Here is a 14,389-nt window from a genome sequence, read left to right on the forward strand (position 1 = left end):
TACATGTCAATGTCCCAGATACGTTAACCATGACAGACCAAACAGCAGGAGATTCAGATGCAGCTTCCAGTCGCTTTCTCATCTACTGGGATTTTAATTGATGATTCATCCTTTGATTTGATTTATTATTGTCACATGTATTAACATTCATTGTAAAGTATTGTTTCTTGTGCACTAGACAAGCAGAGCATAACGTTCATAGAGAAGGAAAAGAGAGAGTACAAAATGAATTTTACAGTCACAGCTCGGGCGTAGTAATGGTCTACGGTGAACTAAAGCAAGTTAGGTTCATTCAAATCTCTGATGGCAGGTGGGAAGAAGCTGTTCTTGAGTCTGTTGGAACGCAACTTCAGACGGAGAGTCGGAGCCATACCAAACTGTGAGACAATCAGAAAGAATGTTTTCTATGGTGCATTTGTAAAAGTTGCTGAGAGTCACAGGGAGCATGTCAAATTTCCTTAGTCTGTCTGTGATCGCCTTGGACAAATATTAAATTGGAGAGATGTTAATGTTTGAATTGAATATCTAACAGTGTAAAGTATCTGGGAGCAGAGTGGATTTGATAAAGGCTGGAATACAGACTGGGGGAATGAGCGAGAAGATGTTGTGCTGAATGAATGGTTCTTCTTGTAGGAGAGGGATGGATGGAGAGAGGGAAGGAGGGTGAGGTGGACAGAGGGAGGGTGAGTTGGACGGATGTTGAATTTGAGAAGCTGCAGTTTCCATTTGAAGAGGGTCCCAGTGCCTCTGAGCAGCTGAACTGGGGAAGCCTTTGGGCAGAGACGGTGCTGCTGCTGTTTCCCCTCCCGGCCATCAGGGGCCACTGTAACCCTCCCGGCTGGTGCTGCAGCTGCTGCTCCTCCCAGTGTCACCTCCTGCCGCCTCCGGCCCAGCCGCTGCTCGTTGGTGGAACATCCGGGGCCTGTGGAGGGGCGGGGCCTCTGCCATGTTGCCGTGATGTCACAGTGAGGCCCCTCCCCCTCCCCCGCCGTTTGTTTTTAAATAAAAAGGAAGAAGTGAGTGTTGAGCAATGGGGAAAGTGAGAGAAATTCCGAGCCGGAAACCCCGCCAGGAACCGAATCAAAATTAAATCAAATCCATATTTATATCCAGAGGCCGGGGTGGGACCGCGCCTGCGCGCTGTGTTCTCCCAGACTGCACCGCGCGGATCATAGAACATAGAACATTACAGCGCAGAACAGGCCCTTCGGCCCATGATGTTGCGCCGACCAGTTACAAAAACAATGACCCACTAGCCTATACCAATCCCGTTTCGTCCATAAACCTATCCAGAGATCTCTTAAACGCCCCCAAACTAGACGCATTTACAACTGCAGCAGGCAGGGCATTCCAATCCCTCACCACCCGCTGGGTAAAGAACCTACCCCTGACATCCGTCCTGTAGCTACCCCCCCTTAATTTAAAGCCATGCCCCCTCGTGCTAGCTTTCTCCATCCGAGGAAAAAGGCTATCACTGTCCACCCTATCTAAACCTCTAATCATCTTATATGTTTCAATAAGATCCCCTCTTAGCCGCCTTCTTTCCAACGAAAACAACCCCAAATCCCTCAGTCTCTCCTCATAGGACCTCCCCTCCATACCAGGCAACATTCTGGTAAACCTCCCCTGCACCCTCTCCAACGCCTCCACATCCTTCTTGTAATGCGGGGACCAGAACTGCACACAGTACTCCAAGTGCGGCCGCACTAGAGTAGTGTACAGTTGCAACATGACGCTGCAACTCCTAAATTCAATCCCCCTACCAATAAACGCCAAGACACCGTATGCCTTCTTAACAACTTTATCTACTTGATTCCCAGCTTTCAGGGATCTATGTACACATACACCTAGATCCCTCTGCTCCTCCACACTATTCAAAGTCCTCCCGTTAGCCCTATACTCAACACATCTGTTATTCCTACCAAAATGAATTACCTCACACTTCTCCGCATTAAACTCCATCCGCCACCTCGCGGCCCAGCTCTGCAACCTTTCTAAGTCACCCTGCAAACTATGACACCCTTCCTCACAATCTACCACACCTCCAACTTTGGTGTCATCAGCAAACTTACTAATCCACCCAACTATACCCTCATCCAGATCATTAATAAAAATTACAAACAGCAGTGGCCCCAAAACAGATCCCTGAGGCACACCACTTGTAACCAAACTCCATGATGAATATTTACCATCAACCACCACCCTCTGTCTCCTATCTGCTAGCCAATTCCTGATCCAATTACATAGATCACCCCCAATCCCATACATCTGCATTTTCTGCAGAAGCCTACCATGGTGAACCTTATCAAACGCCTTACTAAAATCCATATACACCACGTCAACTGCCTTACCCCTATCCACCTCTTTGGTCACTTTCTCAAAGAACTCGATAAGGTTAGTAAGGCACGACCTACCCGCTACAAAACCATGCTGACTATTTCTAATCAATTCATTACTCTCCAAATAACTATAAATCCTATCCCTAATAATCCTTTCCAAAACCTTGCCCACAACAGAAGTAAGACTCACTGGTCTATAATTCCCAGGGAAGTCTCTGTTCCCCTTCTTAAACAATGGGACAACATTCGCTGTCCTCCAATCTTCCGGTACTACACCAGAGACCAACGACGACCTGAAGATCAGAGCCAGAGGCTCTGCAATCACCTCTCTTGCCTCCCAGGGAATCCTAGGGTAAATCCCATCCGGACCAGGGGACTTATCTATTTTCAAACCCTCTAAAATATCCAGCACATCCCCCTTATCAACTACAATACTTTCTATTTTACACCCCTTCACCCCAGTGACCTCCTCAGCTACATTCATATCGTCCTGCGTGAACACCGAAGAGAAATAATGGTTCAATGCCTCTCCAATCTCTTCCGGTTCCACACACAACTTCCCTCTACTGTCTGTAACTGGCCCTAATCTTGCCCTAACCAACCTTCTGTTCTTGACATACCTATAGAACGCCTTAGGATTCTCCTTAATCCTATCAGCCAAAGTCATCTCATGCCCTCTTCTAGCCCTTCTTAACTCCCTCTTCAGGATTAAAAAAAAATTAAAAAACAAGAAGCGACCTTCCCGAATTGAGCAGGAACAGAAATTCTGCCGGGAGCGGATTAGGAATAAAAAACCATCAACATTTAAAAAAGATTAACATCTACCTGCTGGTGCGCATGTGCGGGAGGGGGATTCTCCCAGAGGGCCACGTGCAGGCCGCCGCCGCATTGAAACCCCTGGCAACGGCAAGATGGCGGAGGGCCGTCTCCCCTGGCAACGGCAAGATGGCGGAGGGCCGTCTCCCCTGGCAACGGCAAGATGGCGGCAAGCCGTCTCCCCTGGCAACGGCAAGGTACCTCACAGGAGGTTATTGCAGAAGGTCAGGGGACATGGAGTTGGGGGTAGGGTGTTAGCGTGGATAGAGGATTGGTTGTCAAATAGGAGGCAGAGAGTGGGGGTTAATGGGTGCTATTCGGATTGGCGGATGGTGACTAGTGGGGTGCCCCAGGGGTCGGTGCTGGGGCCTCAGCTTTTTACCATTTATATAGATGATCTGGAGGAGGGAACCGAGTGTAGGGTGTCGAAATTTGCTGATGACACCAAGATTGGGGGAACGGCAAATTGTGCGGAGGGTGTGGAGAGTCTGCAGAAGGATCTAGATAGGCTGGGCGAATGGGCCAGGAACTGGCAAATGGAATTTAATGTTGGCAAGTGTGAGGTGGTCCACTTTGGTAGGAATAATGGTAGGAAGGACTATTACTTACGTGGCGAAAAACTGCAGCAGGCGACGGTGCTGAGGGACCTCGGGGTCCTTGTGCATGAGTCGCAAAAACCCAGCCTGCAGGTGCAGCAGGTGGTCAGGAAGGCGAATGGGATGCTGGCCTTCATAGTGAGGGGGATTGAATATAAAAGTAGGGAGGTCTTGCTGCGGCTGTATAGGGCATTGGTGAGGCCGCAGCTGGAGTACTGTGTGCAGTTTTGGGCGCCGTATTTATGCAAGGACATTTTGGCCTTGGAGGGAGTGCAGAGGATGGACTAGGGGGCACAGCCTCAAGATAAAGGGGGGGACGGTTTAGAATGGAGTTGAGGAGGAACTTCTTCACTCAAAGGGTGGTGAATCTCTGGAATTCTCTGCCCGTTGAAGTGGTGGAGGCTCCCTCGCTAAATATTTTTAAGAAGCGGGTTGATGGGTTTTTGATAAGAGAGGGGATTAAGGGTTATGGGGAGAGGGCGGGAATGTGGAACTGAGCCACGACAGATCAGCCATGATCTTATTGAATGGCGGGGCAGGCTCGAAGGGCTAGATGGCCTACTCCTGCTCCTATTTCTTATGTTCTTATGTTCTTAGATGGCGGAGGGCCGTCTCCCCTGGCAACACTTTTATAAATCCAAATGTTTATCCAATCCCATTAAACTGTCCGTTTAACATTGACCCATCGCCAAATGTGAACAAACCAACAGAGACACAAACCAGAGGCAGAGACGCTGCAAATGTCCCAATGTGTTAGAGATGAATATAAAATGTGGTAAACATAAAATTATGACTGAAGAAATAGAACTAGGATCTTGTAACTGTACAACAGCAAACAGACATAGTTTAAACATCACAGGATGGGGAAAGGATGAAGGGGAATGAATGTTATCTCATAAGAACAAACTAAGCAGGACAGAAACCTACGATTCGGCATATTGCCAACCCACATTATGGGAACAACTGTGGTTTTAATCATTAATACAGGGGATGAAAGTTGCTGAGGCTAGACAGAACTATAGTCAAGGACAGTGAAGAAAACTGCCTATTGTGTAGGGATAACACCAGACGTGCAGAGTGAAGTAAAACATGTACATCACATCTTGTAGGAATGTAAAATGTCCAAATTGTGAAACAAATGGTAAGCAAGATGTGTTGTTATTGCAACAGAGAATACCTTCTAACTACAGGGGAATAAAAGGTCACTGAGATAGTAGGGACATCAGCGATTAAGTTAGCAGAAGACTGGATACAGCCGGTCTGAACTGGACTTGTTAACAGTTCTCCGGGGAACATTGATAAGACGGATGAATCTCATGAGAACTAATCAACTAAGGATATTGAAACAACCCTACAATATGCACTCTTGCAATAACAGAAAAAGATGGTTAGAGGGGAGCAGAGGGGCTTGGGACATGAGCCAACATACAGCACAACCTGTAACTAGGGGTACCTTAAGCCAATAGGGGAATGACAACACAAATAGGACAGGGACCACCAATTAGGGGAGAACAATGTATTGTGTAACTGATTAACATGCTTGTAGAAATAGTATATAACCCCTGCTTAAACTCGATGTAAGGGGTGCCTATCTTTTGGACACCCGGTCTTGCAAGAAAGTTAAATAAAATATCTTGCTCCTTCGGAACTTGGCTCGACTAAATTGTTTGACTGTGAGCTGCGTTTCTCACAAATGTTTATTTATAAAACAGTGGGACATTTACTGACATGTTCAGATCAGTCTCAGTGATGGTCAGTGACCAGGTCTACATTAAAACAACGGGTGCAGTCCAAGGTTAAACATCATTGGAACAAAGTTCTCCTGAAATTGGACATTGCCGGTGAGTCCCAATGTGACGGAGAGATCCAAACTCAGCCCCACACCCTGATGTGGTGAAGGGGACACCAGGCCCAGCTACAGAGTTGGATGTAAAGAACAGCGGCGTGTGTTTGATTCTGGTGATGTACACACTCCGAGCCGAGTATTGAATCATTCTGAGGCAGAGAGACATCAGATTGAGACCATATGACACATTGGGGGCCTTTTCATCTCCCATAACAATCCCTCCCCCTCCCTCTGATATCAGAGAATCATCGAAACCCTACAGCACAGAAAGAGGCCATTCGGCCCATCGAGTCTGCACCGACCGCAATCACACCCAGGCCCTACCCCCTTATCCCTACACATTTACCCACTAATCCCTCTAACCTACACATCTCAGGACACTAAGGGGGAATTTTTAACATGGCCAATCAATGTAACCTGCACATCTTTGGACTGTGGGAGGAAACCGGAGCACCCAGAGGAAACCCATGCAGACACAAGGAGAATGTGCAAACTCCACAGAGAGTGTGGAACATGATGTCCCTGTGTTTGAATGGGGGATCTTTGAGAGTCCACTGATTCCTGAGGGTAACAGGACAGCTCGATAAGGTGGTTTCGACCGGCAGACAGAATACTTTACTGACTAATGTGTGGAATGCAGTAAGAAGTCTCAATACAGCAGATTAAAGTCTAACAGGTTTCCCTGAGCAGGGATATTTGAATCATCGATAGTCACAGGTGAGATGCCTGAAGATCGGAGTGACAAATGTTGTGCCTTCATTTAAAAAGGTCTACAGGGAAAAGCTTGGGAACTTCAGGCCAGTGAGCCTCATAAGAACATAAGAACATAAGAAATAGGAGCAGGAGTAGGCCATCTAGCCCTTCGAGCCTGCCCCGCCATTCAATAAGATCATGGCTGATCTGTCGAGGCTCAGTTCCACTTTCCCGCCCTCTCCCCATAACCCTTAATCCCTTCTCTTATCAAAAACCCATCAACCCGCTTCTTAAAAATATTTAGCGAGGCAGCCTCCACCACTTCAACGGGCAGAGAATTCCAGAGATTCACCACCCTTTGAGTGAAGAAGTTCCTCCTCAACTCCGTTCTAAACCGCCTCCCCTTTATCTTGAGGCTGTGCCCCCTAGTCCTACTGTCTTTTTTGAGCGGGAAGAGTCTCTCCACCTCTATCCTATCCATCCCATTCATCATCTTATACGTCTCAATGAGATCTCCCCTCATTCTTCTAAACTCTAACGAGTACAAGCCTAGTTTATTCAGCCTCTCCTCATAGCTCAATCCCCTCAACTCCGGTATCAGCCTAGTAAACCTCCTCTGCACTCCCTCCAGGGCCAAAATATCCTTGCGCAGGTGCGGCGCCCAAAACTGCACACAGTACTCCAGCTGCGGCCTCACCAATGCCCTATACAGCTGCAGCAAGACCTCCCTACTTTTATATTCAATCCCCCTCGCTATGAAGGCCAGCATCCCATTCGCCTTCCTGACCACCTGCTGCACCTGCAAGCTGGGTTTTTGCGATTCATGCACAAGGACCCCGAGGTCCCTCTGCACGGTCGCCTGCTGCAGTTTTTCGCCACGTAAGTAATAGTCCTTCCTACCATTCTTCCTACCAAAGTGGACCACCTCACACTTGCCAACATTAAATTCCATTTGCCATTTCCTGGCCCATTCGCCCAGCCTATCTAGATCCTTCTGCAGACTCTCCACACCCTCCGCACAATTTGCCGTTCCCCCAATCTTGGTGTCATCAGCAAATTTCGACACCCTGCACTCGGAGTTCTATGAGGATGTGTCTAGGGCAGTGGATAGAGGAGAGCCGGTGGATGTGGTCTTTCTGGATTTTCAGAAGGCGTTTGACAAGGTACCTCACAAGAGGTTATTGCAGAAGGTCAGGGGACATGGAGTTGGGGGTAGGGTGTTAGCGTGGATAGAGGATTGGTTGTCAAATAGGAGGCAGAGAGTGGGGGTCAATGGGTGCTATTCGGATTGGCGGATGGTGACTAGTGGAGTGCCCCAGGGGTCGGTGCTGGGACCTCAGTTATTTACCATTTATATAGAGCCTCACATCTGTGGTGGGTAAATTGTTGGAAGGTATTTTGAGAGGTAGGATCTACAGGAATTTAGAGGTGCAAGGACTGATTAGGGACAGTCAGCATGGCTTTGTGAGTGGAAAATCATGTCTCACAAATTTAATTCAGGTTTTTTGAAGGGGTGAACAAGGAGGTAGATGAGGGCAGTGCAGTTGATGTTGCCTACATGGACTTTAGCAAGGCCTTTGACAAGGTACCGCGTGGTAGATTGTTGCATAAATTTAAATCTCATGGGATCCAGGGTGCAGTATCTAAATGGATACAAAATTGGCTTCTTGACAGAAGCCAGAGAGTGGTTGTAGAGGGTCATTTTTCAAACTGGAGGCCTGTGACCAACGGTGTGCCTCAGGGATTCGTGCCGGGCCCACTGTTATTTGTCATTTATATTAATGATTTGGTTGAGAATATAGGAGGCATATAGTAAGTTTGCAGATGACACTAAGATTGGTGGCATAATAGACAGTGAAGAAAGTTATCTCCAATTGCAATGGGATCTTAATCAATTGGGCCAGTGGGCTGATGAGTGGCATATAGAGTTTAATTTAGACAAATGGGAGATCGAACCAAGGCAGGACTTACTCAGTTAATGGTAGGGCACTGGGGAGAGTTACAGAACAGAGCGATCTAGGGCTATATGTTCATAGCTCCTTGAACATGGAGTCATATGTGGACAGAGTGGTGAAGAAGGCATTTAGCGCGCTTGGTTTCATCAGTCAGAACATTGAATACAGGAGTTGGAATGTTTTGTTGAAGTTGTACAAGACATTGGTAAGGCCACACTTGGAATACTGTGTGCAATTCTGGACACCCTATTATAGAAAGGATATTATTAAAGTAGAAAGAGCGCAGAAAAGATTTACTGGGATGCTACTAGGACTTGATGGATTGAGATACAAGGAGAGGCTGGATAGACCAGGACTTTTTCCTCTGGAGCACAGGAGGCTTAGGGGTGATCTTATAGAGGTCTATAAAATAATGAGGGGCACAGATCAGCTCGATAGTCAATATCTTTTCCCAAATGTCAGGGAGTCTAAAACTTAAGGGCACAGGTTTAACAGGCACATGACATGCATAGGCATCTGGGATTAAGTGAATCCCTTGAAGAGTATAGGAGGTGTAGGAACAGAGTTAAGAGAGAAATCAGGAGGGCAAAAAAGAGATACGAAAGGCAAAAAAGAGACAAGAAAGTGGGGCAATTTTTTCATGATGTGGGTATGCCGGCGTTGGACTGGAGTAAACACAGTAAAAAGTCTGACAACACCAGGTTTTAGTCCAACCGATTTATTTGATAATAGACTCACAAGCTTTCGAGGGGACTGCCTCTTCATCAGGTGAATGGAGAGTTCTGGCCTCAGACAGAGAGTTCTGAGGCCAGAACTCTCCATTCACCTGACGAAGAGGCAGTCCCCTCGAAAGCTTGTGAGTATTATCAAATAAATCGGTTGGACTAAAACCTGGTGTTGTCAGACTTTTTACTGCAATTTTTTCACACAGAGGGTGGTGAGTGTCTGGAACAAGCTGCCAGAGGTAATAGTAGAGGTGGGTACAATTTTGTCTTTTAAAAAGCACTCAGGTAGTTAAATGGACATGGAGGGATACGGGACAAATGTGGGCAATTGGGATTAGCTTAGGGGTTTTAAAACAAAAAGGGCAGTGTGTACAAGTTGGGCTGAAGGGTGTGTTTCCATGCTGTGAATCTCTATGATTCTATGATTTGGCAGCAATAGCCACGAGCTTTCCAAGTACTGTTCCTTCATCAGGTGAGTGGGATTTCAGTTCACAATCTAGGCATATAAAGACACAGATAAAAATATATAAAAACAGGGCAGATAAAGTGTAGACCAGTTTGTAATCAGCTCCATCAGCAAACAACATCAACCAGCTCCATCAACAAACAGCATCAACCAGCTCCATCAGCAAACAGCATCAACCAGCTCCATCAACAAACAACATCAACCAGCTCCATCAACAAACAGCATCAACCAGCTCCATCAACAAACAACATCAACCAGCTCCATCAACAAACAGCATCAACCAACTCCATCAACAAACAACATCAACCAGCTCCATCAACAAACAACATCAACCAGCTCCATCAGCAAACAGCATCAACCAGCTCCATCAAAAAACAGCATCAACCAGCTCCATCAACAAACAGGATCAACCAGCTCCATCAACAAACAGCATCAACCAGCTCCATCAACAAACAACATCAACCAGCTCCATCAACAAACAGGATCAACCAGCTCCATCAACAAACAGGATCAACCAGCTCCATCAACAAACAGCATCAACCAGCTCCATCAACAAACAACATCAACCAGCTCCATCAACAAACAGCATCAACCAGCTCCATCAACAAACAGCATCAACCAGCTCCATCAACAAACAGGATCAACCAGCTCTATCAACACACAGCATCAACCAGCTCCATCAACAAACAACATCAACCAGCTCCATCAACAAACAACATCAACCAGCTCCATCAACAAACAGCATCAACCAGCTCCATCAACAAACAACATCAACCAGCTCCATCAACAAACAACATCAACCAGCTCCATCAACAAACAACATCAACCAGCTCCATCAGCAAACAGCATCAACCAGCTCCATCAACACACAGCATCAACCAGCTCCATCAACAAACAGCATCAACCAGCTCCATCAACAAACAACATCAACCAGCTCCATCAACAAACAACATCAACCAGCTCCATCAACAAACAACATCAACCAGCTCCATCAGCAAACAGCATCAACCAGCTCCATCAACAAACAGCATCAACCAGCTCCATCAGCAAACAACATCAACCAGCTCCATCAACACACAGCATCAACCAGCTCCATCAACAAACAACATCAACCAGCTCCATCAGCAAACAGCATCAACCAGCTCCATCAACACACAGCATCAACCAGCTCCATCAACAAACAACATCAACCAGCTCCATCAGCAAACAGCATCAACCAGCTCCATCAACAAACAGCATCAACCAGCTCTATCAACAAACAGCATCAACCAGCTCCATCAACAAACAACATCAACCAGCTCCATCATCAAACAGCATCAACCAGCTCCATCAACAAACAGCATCAACCAGCTCCATCAACAAACAGCATCAACCAGCTCCATCAACAAACAGCATCAACCAGCTCCATCAACAAACAGGATCAACCAGCTCCATCAACAAACAGCATCAACCAGCTCCATCAACAAACAGCATCAACCAGCTCCATCAACAAACAGCATCAACCAGCTCCATCAACAAACAACATCAACCAGCTCCATCAACAAACAACATCAACCAGCTCCATCAACAAACAACATCAACCAGCTCCATCAGCAAACAGCATCAACCAGCTCCATCAACAAACAATATCAACCAGCTCGATCAACAAACAGCATCAACCAGCTCCATCAGCAAACAGCATCAACCAGCTCCATCAACAAACAGCATCAACCAGCTCCATCAGCAAACAACGTGGAATCGTTGTGGGTGGAGATTAGGAACAGCAAAGGGAGGAAGACGCTGGTGGGTGTCGTCTATAGGCCCCCGAATAATGATCTGGAGGTGGGGCGGGCTGTTAACGCGCAAATAAGTGCGGCGTGCAGGAATGGGACGTCCGTAGTTATGGGGGATTTCAATCTGCATATTGATTGGTCGACCCATGTTGGACGCGGTGGGCTCGAGGAGGAGTTCTTGGAATGCTGCCGGGATAGTTTCCTGGAACAGTGTGTGTTGGAGCCAACGAGGGAGCGAGCTATCTTGGAACTATGCTATGTAATGAGGCGGGTAGAATTAGGGACCTTGCGGTGGAGGATCCTCTTGGGGAGAGTGATCATTGTATGGTGGAGTTTCTGGTGCAGATGGAGGAGGAGAAAGTGGGTTCCCGGACACGCGTCCTTTGTTTGAATAGAGGGGAGTACGGTAGGATGAGAGAAGAATTGGTGAATGTTGACTGGGGGAGCGCGTTGGAGGGAGGGTCTGTTAAGGAGCAGTGGAGGATCTTTAAGGAGACCTTTCTTGGTGCTCAGCGGAAATTTATTCTGATGGTCAAAAAGGACCGTAGGAGGAGAGGTAATAAGCCGTGGATAACGAAGGAGGTGAAGGAAAGTGTTAAATTAAAAGCGGAGGAATTTAGAGTAGCTAAGAGCAGTGGGCGAGAAGAGGATTGGGAGAGGTTTAAATGTCAACAAAGATTGACAAAGAAATTGATAAAGAAGGGTAGGAGAAACTATGAAGCTGGGCTAGCACTTAATATAAAAAAGGATAGCAAGAGTTTTTATAAATATATAAAAAGGAAGAGACTGGCTAGGGTGAATGTTGGTCCTTTAGAGGATGAGAAAGGGGACCTAGTGGTAGGGGATGGGGATATGGCTAAGGTATTGAATAACTTTTTTGTTTCTGTCTTCACGGAGGAGGACGTGAATAATTTGCCGGGTGTTAGAGATGGAAAGGTGGTAGGAATGGAGGGTCTTAATGACATTATTGTTACTAGAGAGGCGGTGCTTGACAGACTGGAGGGGCTGATTGTGGACAAGTCTGCAGGACCGGATGGAATGCATCCGAGGGTTCTGAAAGAAATGGCGGAGGTGATAGTGGATGCCTTGGTGGTTATTTTCCAAACGTCGCTGGATTCCGGGGAAGTGCCGGAAGATTGGAAAACGGCTACTGTTACGCCATTGTTTAAGAAGGGTGCCAGGCAAAAGGCGGGGAATTATCGGCCGGTTAGTTTAATGTCTGTGGTAGGTAAAATGTTAGAATCCGTCATTAAGGAGGAAATTGCGAGGCATCTTGAAGGGAATTGCTTGATAGAGCAGACGCAGCACGGTTTCATTAAAGGGAAGTCGTGTCTGACAAATTTACTGGAGTTCTATGAGGATGTGTCTAGGGCGGTGGATAGAGGAGAGCCGGTGGATGTGGTCTTTCTGGATTTTCAGAAGGCATTTGACAAAGTTCCTCACAAGAGGTTATTGCAGAAGGTCGAGGGACATGGAGTTGGGGGTAGGGTGTTAGCGTGGATAGAGGATTGGTTGTCAAATAGGAGGCAGAGAGTGGGGGTCAACAGGTGCTATTTGGATTGGCGGATGGTGACTAGTGGAGTGCCCCAGGGGTCGGTGCTGGGGCCTCAGCTTTTTACCATTTATATAGATGATCTGGAGGAGGGAACCGAGTGTAGGGTGTCGAAATTTGCTGATGGCACCAAGATTGGGGGAACGGCAAATTGTGCGGAGGGTGTGGAAAGTCTACAGAAGGATCTAGATAGGCTGAGCGAATGGGCCAGGAAATGGCAAATGGAATTTAATGTTGGCAAATGTGAGGTGGTCCACTTTGGTAGGAATAATGGTAGGAAGGATTATTACTTACATGGCAAAAAACTGCAGCAGGCGACGGTGCAGAGGGACCTCGGGGTCCTTGTGCATGAGTTGCAAAAACCCAGCTTGCAGGTGCAGCGGGTGGTCAGGAAGGCGAATGGGATGCTGGCCTTCATAGCAAAGGGGATTGAATATAAAAGTAGGGAGGTCTTGCTGCAGCTGTATAGGGCATTGGTGAGGCCGCAGCTGGAGTACTGTGTGCAGTTTTGGGCACCACACCTGCGCAAAGATATTTTGGCCTTGGAGGGAGTGCAGAGGAGGTTTACTAGGCTGATACCGGAGTTGAGGGGGTTGAGCTATGAGGAGAGGCTGAACAAACTAGGCTTGTACTCGTTAGAGTTTAGAAGAATGAGGGGAGATCTCATTGAGACGTATAAGATGATGAATAGGATGGATAGGATAGAGGTGGAGAGACTCTTCCCGCTCAAAAAAGACAGTAGGACTAGGGGGCACAGCCTCAAGATAAAGGGGGGGCAGTTTAGAACGGAGTTGAGGAGGAACTTCTTCACTCAAAGGGTGGTGAATCTCTGGAATTCTCTGCCCGTTGAAGTGGTGGAGGCTGCCTCGCTAAATATCTTTAAGACGCGGGTTGATGGGTTTTTGATAAGAGAGGGGATTAAGGGTTATGGGGAGAGGGCGGGAAAGTGGAACTGAGCCACGACAGATCAGCCATGATCTTATTGAATGGCGGGGCAGGCTCGAGGGGCTCGATTGCCTACTCCTGCTCCTATTTCTTATGTTCTTATGTTGTTAACATCAACCAGCTCCATCAACAAACAACATCAACCAGCTCCATCAACAAACAACATCAACCAGCTCCATCAACACACAGCATCAACCAGCTCCATCAACAAACAGCATCAACCAGCTCCATCAACAAACAGCATCAACCAGCTCCATCAACACACAGCATCAACCAGCTCCATCAACACACAGCATCAACCAGCTCCATCAACACACAGCATCAACCAGCTCCATCAACAAACAGCATCAACCAGCTCCATCAACAAACAACATCAACCAGCTCCATCAACAAACAGCATCAACCAGCTCCATCAACAAACAGCATCAACCAGCTCCATCAACAAACAACATCAACCAGCTCCATCAGCAAACAGCATCAACCAGCTCCATCAACAAACAACATCAACCAGCTCCATCAACAAACAACATCAACCAGCTCCATCAGCAAACAGCATCAACCAGCTCCATCAACAAACAACATCAACCAGCTCCATCAACAAACAGCATCAACCAGCTCCATCAACAAACAACATCAACCAGCTCCATCAACAAACAGCATCAACCAGCTCCATCAACAAACAGC

The sequence above is a fragment of the Carcharhinus amblyrhynchos genome, unplaced genomic scaffold (assembly GCF_965287045.1).
Source record: "Carcharhinus amblyrhynchos unplaced genomic scaffold, sCarAmb.v2.hapA chromosome_200, whole genome shotgun sequence".
In the NCBI taxonomy this organism is placed as follows: Eukaryota; Metazoa; Chordata; class Chondrichthyes; order Carcharhiniformes; family Carcharhinidae; genus Carcharhinus; species Carcharhinus amblyrhynchos.